The sequence below is a fragment of the Felis catus genome, chromosome B2 (genome assembly GCF_018350175.1).
Source record: "Felis catus isolate Fca126 chromosome B2, F.catus_Fca126_mat1.0, whole genome shotgun sequence".
Classification (NCBI taxonomy): domain Eukaryota; kingdom Metazoa; phylum Chordata; class Mammalia; order Carnivora; family Felidae; genus Felis; species Felis catus.
In genome coordinates, this window is record NC_058372.1 from 118,347,670 (window position 1) to 118,356,177 (window position 8,508).

The window sequence follows — 8,508 nt, forward strand, 5'->3', positions numbered from 1 at the left end:
GACCAGTCACATTTTAATGGCATTTTCTTTCTGAAGGCAATGGCTCACAGTGAAAAAAATACCTCAAATTCTGAATTTATCTGATTGTTTCCTTGTGGTATCATTTACTTTTTCCCTATAAACTGGAGTTAGATAGAAAGGTTCAATTAGATCCAACCCTTTTTGGCAACAGTACATTCTAGATGGTGTGTTTTACTTCATATTGGATCTCATCAGGAGGTTCATGATATCTGGTTGCTCACCTGTGGGATGCTGAGTGAGGCCAAATGTGGTGGCAACATTTGGTCCATCCGTGGTGACCAGAACTAATCCTGTGTTGTTATTTGACCCCATACATGCGTCCAGTTTCCCATCGATCAGCCTCCTACTGAGGTCAGTTCCTTGCTTGAATCAATGATTTTATTAAGTGCTGCAAAATAATGATTTTTTTACTTTTATCATTTCCTATATGTTCTGTTTATTTTTCTCCTGTTAATACGTCTTTTATTACTGAGGGTTGGGGATGTCTCAGTTAGGAACTGAGAAGGATGGAGGGAAAATTCTTTTTTCTCACCTACAAGAGTTAGTTTAATAACGGTCTGGAATGGTGGAGAGATTTTTTTTTTCTTTCCCTTTTGTTAGGATCAATATAGACTTGTGGATTTTTACAAATTCAATGCATTTTAATAAACGACAATCATGGGGCAGGGGGGTTGTTCAAACTGTCAGAAATAGAACCAGTGGAAGACACTTTAAGCTGACTCCTGGGTCTTTTTGACATGAGTCCTTAATCTTTTTTTTTTTTTTTAATGCATATTTATTTTTGAAGGAGAGAGAGACAGAGCATGTGGGGGAAAGTAACTCCTTAATCTTTGAAAGTTTTCTTGCTTGCTTTTGGGCACTAAATCTGTGCCTTTGGTATGAAAGACCAAAATCACTGTTCTGAAATGGCAAGATGAGAATGCAGTGACATTACATCTTGGATTTTCAGTAATGAAAGTTTATATATATACATATACACACACACACACACACACACACACATATGTATATATAGTACATATAATACATGTATATATATATTTAAACTTTATATATATTTAAAAAGTGAGTTCATATTAGTATTTTCAATCGAATCATAGCAATACAGCATTTTTACCTAATTCTTTATCTCAGTCCCCTTATCTTTTATCTTACAATATAAAGAAATGCTTTTAAAAACAATACCAAAAAAAAAAAACAGTATTACTACTAAAAAATGTTTTGAAAAAACTTTTGTAGATTTTCTTCTTCTTTTTTTTTTCTTTATTAGAATGCATCCCAGTCAAGGTACATTATTTTAAAGTTTCTTAAAATACATCTTTCCTAGGGCGCCTGGGTGGCTCAGTCAGGTGAGCATCTGACTCTTGGTTTCGGCTCAGGTCATGATCTCACAGTTTGTGACATCGAGCCCTGCGTCATGCTCTGTGCTGACGCTGCAGAGCCTGCTTGGGACTTTCTCTCTCCCTCTCTGTCTGCCTTTCCCCTTGCTCTCTCTCTCTCTCAAAATAAATATTTTTTAAAAATTAAAAAAAAAATCCATCTTTCCTCTGTGGAGTGACTCTAGGAATTTAATATACAATTAGGTTCATTTGTTTTGCTTTGCTTTCCACTTCAGCCATCGGGATTTACAAGAAATGCTAATTTTAGTGGGTAGTGACTCAGAAATCAGACCCAGATGAGAAGCCTCACTTTCATCGTCCACCTTGTTCCTTGTCTCTCCCCACCCTAGGCGACCATTTTTAATGATTTCTTTTTTATCCTGCCAGTGTTCATTTTTGCAAGTGCATATTTTTTTCTTATTGCCCTCCTTTTCTACCCAAAATGTAGCATGTTTTTTATTTTTCTTCTCCCTTGCTTTTATAATAACTCTATATCCTGGGGATCTCCCCACAGTGCTGTATCTCTCCCTTTTTCTTTCTTCTTTTTCTTAGTTTCTGAACTTTATAATTTTAATGAAACAAAACAAAAAGCAGATCTCACAAACAGCAAAGAGGTTGTAGAATTTCCCCACAATTTTCACGTAAGACAGTGATTATGAAACCGGTGTCCAATGTAAACACAAAACACAGCTGATTTCCTTCTTGGCCATATGCATCCAGGTGGTTTGTTTTGGAGTTACTGAATACTAACTTTTTATAAGCACCAGTCATTTTTTTTTTTTTTTGAGAACCCAATTGGTTTGTCCAGTAAGTAAACACTGTTTGCTGTACAGCATTTTCCTTTTTTAAAAACCACTGAGCTAAAATACAGAATGTTTATGTGTCTGGATCTGAACCAAAACTTTTAAGATCCTAATTATCCTGAAGAATACTGAAGACATTAACAAGGCATATCAAATACTTGTTATATACCTCATAATGGCTAAGGCAACTATTATAAAGAAAACAGCATCTCATTCAGAGGCTGCCCAGAGTTTGAACTTCATCAAAGTTTTCACACTTTTTCTGATTTGGAGTAGTTTCCCCAAATAGGGTCATATTATTAGAACAAAGTTTTATGCTCATGCCAAACAGGCTCTGGCACTTCAGAGATACATTTTTGTAGAGCAAGACTTCTTGCTCTGGACCCTGGAGACCATTGAGAAATAGGGAGGCCATGCTTAATGGATGCAGAGAGGAAGAGGCATACTTAAGCTCACGTGACCTTGAGATAAGCACAAACAAAGCTGGAACTCGGTAGCGCTGTTCATGTACCACCTGTTCCAGAAACACATTTTGCTTAAAGAAGGGAATTATACGGGGTGCCTGGGTGGCGCAGTCGGTTAAGCGTCCGACTTCAGCCAGGTCAGGATCTCGCGGTCCGTGAGTTCGAGCCCCGCGTCGGGCTCTGGGCTGATGGCTCGGAGCCTGGAGCCTGTTTCCGATTCTGTGTCTCCCTCTCTCTCTGCCCCTCCCCCGTTCATGCTCTGTCTCTCTCTGTCCCAAAAATAAATAAACGTTGAAAAAAAAATTAAAAAAAAAAAGAAGGGAATTATGGTCCAGTTTTGCAATGTTAATAGCTACCAGTTTCTCAAAGATATTTTTGGTAAAGATCATTTCCTGGCTAGCAAGGAGTTAGGAAATTGGCCTCAAATTCAGATCAACTTTCTCACTGTTAGTCAAAAACAAAACAAAACACCTCAAAAAAATGCAAAACAAGCAACAACAACAACAAAAAACCCACCAGCCAACAGGGGTTAAAATTGCACGATTAAGCTGGAAGGCAAATTATATGACATACAGAGAGGAATACACATCACCAAAATAGTTTTGAGAGCATGAAACACTCACGTTGAAACGTTTCCTCTGTATTATCCCAATTTTCATGAAAGGAAAATTGATATGTAGTTTCCTTCTTTACAGATATGAAAAAAGAAGCAAGAAGGCAAAGCCGAGAGAAACATACTACACTGCCAAGGGCCACAGTGGCGTTTGGTTGTTTTGGTCTTTGTACCAGCAACTCCCACACCCACAGGAGAGACCCAGACCCTGCTGGACTACACGTTTTTCCTTGCAGTCCACACTCGAACAGTGGACCCCACTCCTCTGGCAGCAAGTGTCTTTCCATGCCATTGCAATAACACGGCACTGCCACTGTCCCAGGGCTCTGGAAGCCTTTGTAAATGTACTGCATTAAAAGATCCACACCATTCTTGTCCAGGGATTGAACAGCCTTTTCAATATCATTAGCTTTATTTATTTTTTTTTCAACGTTTATTTATTTTTGGGACAGAGAGAGACAGAGCATGAACGAGGGAGGGGCAGAGAGAGAGGGAGACACAGAATCGGAAACAGGCTCCAGGCTCTGAGCTATCATCAGCCCAGAGCCCGACGCGGGGCTCGAACTCCCGGACCGCGAGATCGTGACCTGGCTGAAGTCGGACGCTTAACCGACTGCGCCACCCAGGCGCCCCAATATCATTAGCTTTAAAAGAGGTGCGCCCCTTCAAGACGATGCTGCCTGCTCGAGCCTTCACCGCCTGACTCTTGGTGTTGATGGGGGGATATTTCAGGGCTGCCTGTAGGGTAGCTGTCATGTTTCCTGTGATGGAGGTTAAGGGCTCTGCCTTTTTCTAACTGTATTGAGTTCCCTAATCCATCTTTTGAACAGTTTCACCATATTCTAGTGACTCTGTATCCTCATAAGGGTAGATAGAGCCAGAAAAATGGATTCTCATGCCCCACTCCTCTTGCAAAATGGCATTGGCATACCTCCAATCAAGCTGAACTGGCAGACAGTGCTTGGGGAAGGAGTTCTGCATAATATCCCTTTTGATGGCAGGAGTGTGAGGCTTTTGAGCGCTTCAAAGATCAGTCTGTGGTGCAAAAGTGGCGTGGGTGACTATGTCATTTGCAGATTTGGTAAAGTCCACTTGGTGGCAACAGGGTGACTGGTAGCATCTGGTGCTCTGTGGGCGGTGGTCACAGGGAGGGTCCCTTCGTCAGGCCCCCTCTGCAGTGATGTTTGGGGCCGTGTGCCCAGAGCCTTGAGCCTGTTTTTCCAGCTCATCCAACGTTTCTCTGAGCTGCCTGGGAGTCTTTAACAAATTTCTTTTTCTGCTTAATTGGCCAGAGTATGTTTTTCATGCTTACAACTAAGAACTCTGACCTAAATACTCTTTATGAAAAAATAATGATTAAACAATACTAAATACAAAGAGTGAGGAAAAAGAATGTACCATCTGTCCTTACTTCATCAGTAATAAATTATCTTTGACCCACTCTCTCAGCCTGTCCTTGACATTTGTTTTATCCTCATTACTTTGCTTCAAAAAAAGAAAAGAAAGAAAAGGAAAAAAAGAAAAGAAAAGAAAAGAAAAGAAAAGAAAAGAAAAGAAAAAAGCAACCAAGTTTTGAATTCTCTGTTTTGCTCCTCCCTTGTACAGGATGGTAATTGCAGATATTCAACTCGATGGGGTGTAGCCTTCTACCCAATGTCAGAATTTCCTAGTCTCAATATCCTCCCCCCCACCCTTCATTCTGGCTGCAAAGATGGCTTTGGGTATAGGAGATAGGAATGGGACAAAGAGTCAAACTATTGACTTTGGGGTTCCTACTGAGATTCTTTAAACCCCTCAATAAGGGAGATGTTCATCTTCAAAACACAATTTTCAATTTCAAGATCCAGATATTTTAGGGTACCAAGAAATTCAGTGAGTTGTCTGTTAGAAGTCCAAAAATCTCATCTTTGAGTATCAAGAGCAAACTGGGAGAATGCACACACTAATGTTTCTGCCAAAACAGAACACGGAGGATGTCATTAGCAGAGGTGTGGGTTTTATTGTACTCTAGAGGAGACATAGCTAAGGAGGGAGTGCATCTGGAGAAGACTTGGGGTGACACAGGAGGACAGAATGAGCTTTGTAGACCTGGCTGCCCAAGAGCAGAAGCGGCCAAGAAACTAATGGAACAATGAATGTCAGCAGAAGTGACCACATGACAGACCCTTGCCTGCTTCTGATACCGTGATCCTTGTCACATATCACTTAGCTCACTGCTCAGAACATGGGAGCTGGACTAAGAAACATTGCTCCTATTGCCATCACCATTTATATGAATAGGCAGGAGCGCTCCTTGGTCACCACTGGAATCAAACTCCTGTCCAGTTATAATAGGTTATTGAAAGGAGGGGACGGCTGATTTCCAAGAGAACATCGGTGCACAGTGGCATCCTGGGCACACTCAGACTTCCAGGGAAGGTCAAAGTTGGGAAGGAAGCAGAACACTGGATTCTGGGAGGCTGGGAATGCCACGCCTTGCTGGTGCCTCTGAGGGGCGCCAGCACTGAAGGAGCTGCAGTCAGGCTGCATAGATTCAGGAAGAAGGAAAAGGAAGGTGGGGGTCTGGGGGCTCCTATGAGGCCTGTGGGGCAGAGAGAAGACAGTACTGAACCCTCAGACACAGATCTGGGGAGTTAAAGCATAATGTGACTGGGACAAGGCTGGTAACCAGAAGCTTAATTTTCTCCTCTTTCTCTTGTGCTCTTTTCCAGCAGAGGTGGTCTCAGATGCTCTCCGTGACTCCCTAACCATCCAGCTTATGCCTAACCATCCCCCTTGAGGCTGGGACCCCTTCCAACTGGCTCCATGAGCCTCGCTACCTTTGTTTTTCATCTCTTGATTCCCACCCACTAGTCTGTAATGCTCGGGCCACTTTTGAGGGTTAACATACAAGCTTAAAAATAAAAATATTTGGGAATTAATACCTTTCCCCCCACCCCACCCCCCACATAGATTGTAAGCTCCTTTGAGATACGAACCCACCTTCTACAAGATGCCTTATATTATGTACTACACAAACAGGATAGTCAAATATTAACTGACTGACATCTATTTCCCTTAATTCTGATGGGAATGTTCACGGCTCTGTCCTCAGCGTCACTGGTGACAATATCAAACAGCACTAGATGTTCCAAACGTGTTTGTTTTTCTTTCCCAAGAGGACTACCTTACACTCCCCAGAGTAGTTCACCTGGTGGCTTACCAAACCACAGCCTTGTCCAATAAAGTCATCTGGCAAATGACGTCATAGATACTGAAGCTAATAACCTTTAGGACAAGCCAAGATTTCTGGCTTGACTGCTGGCTTGAAGTATCTGCAGCCCTTGTTCATGTTTTCTTAACTTCGTTCCACATTTAATTTTATTAAAAACATTGTATTGATTGGCAAACTAATGAGGTTTAATCAAATACTATATGTAAACACTTGACCCAGCTTAGACACTAACCAAGCTCTCCCATCGTGAGCTATTCTTGTTACCGAATCTTCAGAGAAATGATTTTATTCATCATTCTCTCATGTAGCCATTTACCACACCAGATGAGAAAGCAAGGACTAGTTGTTGAACTTGGCTTGATTTGATATTTTTTTGCTTGATGCATTTTTAATGTATTCCCCCCTCTTCTTTTCTCTGCATTTTCTACCTTCTAAAGTGGTCACAAATATTAGCACGGTAAGAACTATATGAAAAGAAACTACCTTCTCTGTGCATTATTCATGGCCTTCATTACTCAGAAAGGACTGGCCTAGTTTTCCATTTCCACAGGGACATTTTGCACAGCTCACATGCAGTGTGACTGTTAGCAGTCATGACAGGTAATGCTTTATTCATCTAGATCCCGACATTCACACACCCTAAAACTTAATAAAAAGCTGAAGCTCCTCTTGGGAAATTGATTTACAAGAAATTTACTGTCTATTTGGGTATTATGCCTATTCTGTGATGGATCTCTCAGGACCCTGTGATGGGACTTAAGTCAGTAAAACAGGTAGGGGACACTTCCCTGTATTGAACTTGCTTCTCCTCTACTCAAAGAGGTAGTGTGACCCTTTCCTACCTGGGAGCTCTAAATGATGACTGCCGATGACAGTGTTAGCCTGGCCCAACGGTTCTAAATTTTCATCTGTCTCCCAATCACCTGGGAGGTTTGAGAAGAGTCATAATCCAGGTCTACTTCTGCCCTCACCTTTACACACAGGTTTTAATGCACTAGGCCAGGGAGATGGTCCCAGGGAGTAGTGCACCAGGTCACTCGCTGGCAGGCAGTGCCCAGAACAGTGTGAGGAGTGCTGGTAGATGCCGTTCACAGGTTTTTTCATTCAGTGAGCGTTTACTGAGTGTTCAGGGTAAAACTGGATATCATGAACGAAAACTATGCATTCCGTGTAGGAGACAAAAGATGCAAAATACTGATGAGTAGAGGGTCTGCAAAACATGTTCACCTCCATTTTTTCCCTTCCGTGCCACATATGTGAGAGGCAGTGATTGGTGTTTCCATTTTACAGAAGAAATAACAAAGTCATTTCTCCCAGGTTCTATGGCTGCTAGGTGATAGACATAGATAAGATCCAGGACTTTTGACCACTGGGGATAGAAGGAAGAAAACTTTAATGATAGGTACACTAACCCTCTGAAAGACAAGGGCATAAAGCTGTGCTTACACAAAGGTCCATTGCTATGTTTACCACAGGGAAAAATTGGAAACAGTCTAAATAAGGATTTGGTTAAAAGAATCCAAGTATTGTGTATTCACACAATGGAATACTCTGCAGTCTTTCAAAAGGAAAAGGTAGATCTTTACTAATGGAAAAAATGTTTGTGATGCATTGTAAAGTTTTAAAAGAAACCACAGAACTCCATGTACAGAATGATCAATTTTATGGATAAACTATGCATGTATTTAAAATTCTTTGAGGCCCACACCAATGTTTACAGCAGCACTATCAACAATAGCCAAATTATGGAAAGAGCCCAAATGTCCATCAAGTGATGAACGGATGAAGAAGATGTGGTATATATAATGGAATATTATTCAGAAATCAAAAAAAAAATGAAATCTTTCCATTTGCAACAATGTGGATGGAATTAGAATGTATCATGCTAAGCAAAATAAGTCAAAGAAAGGCAAATACCATATGATTTCACTCAAGTGTGTAATTTAAGAAACAAAATAGATGAACATAAGAGAAGGGAAAGAAAAAGAAGATAAAAACAGAGAGGGAGGCAAAC

At 41.0% G+C, this 8,508-nt stretch overlaps 1 pseudogene; it reads right to left on the reverse strand.

Moving 5' to 3' along the window:
- Positions 1-3,400: 3,400 nt before the first annotated feature.
- Positions 3,401-7,598, reverse strand: LOC105260596 (annotated as a pseudogene).
- Positions 7,599-8,508: the final 910 nt, after the last annotated feature.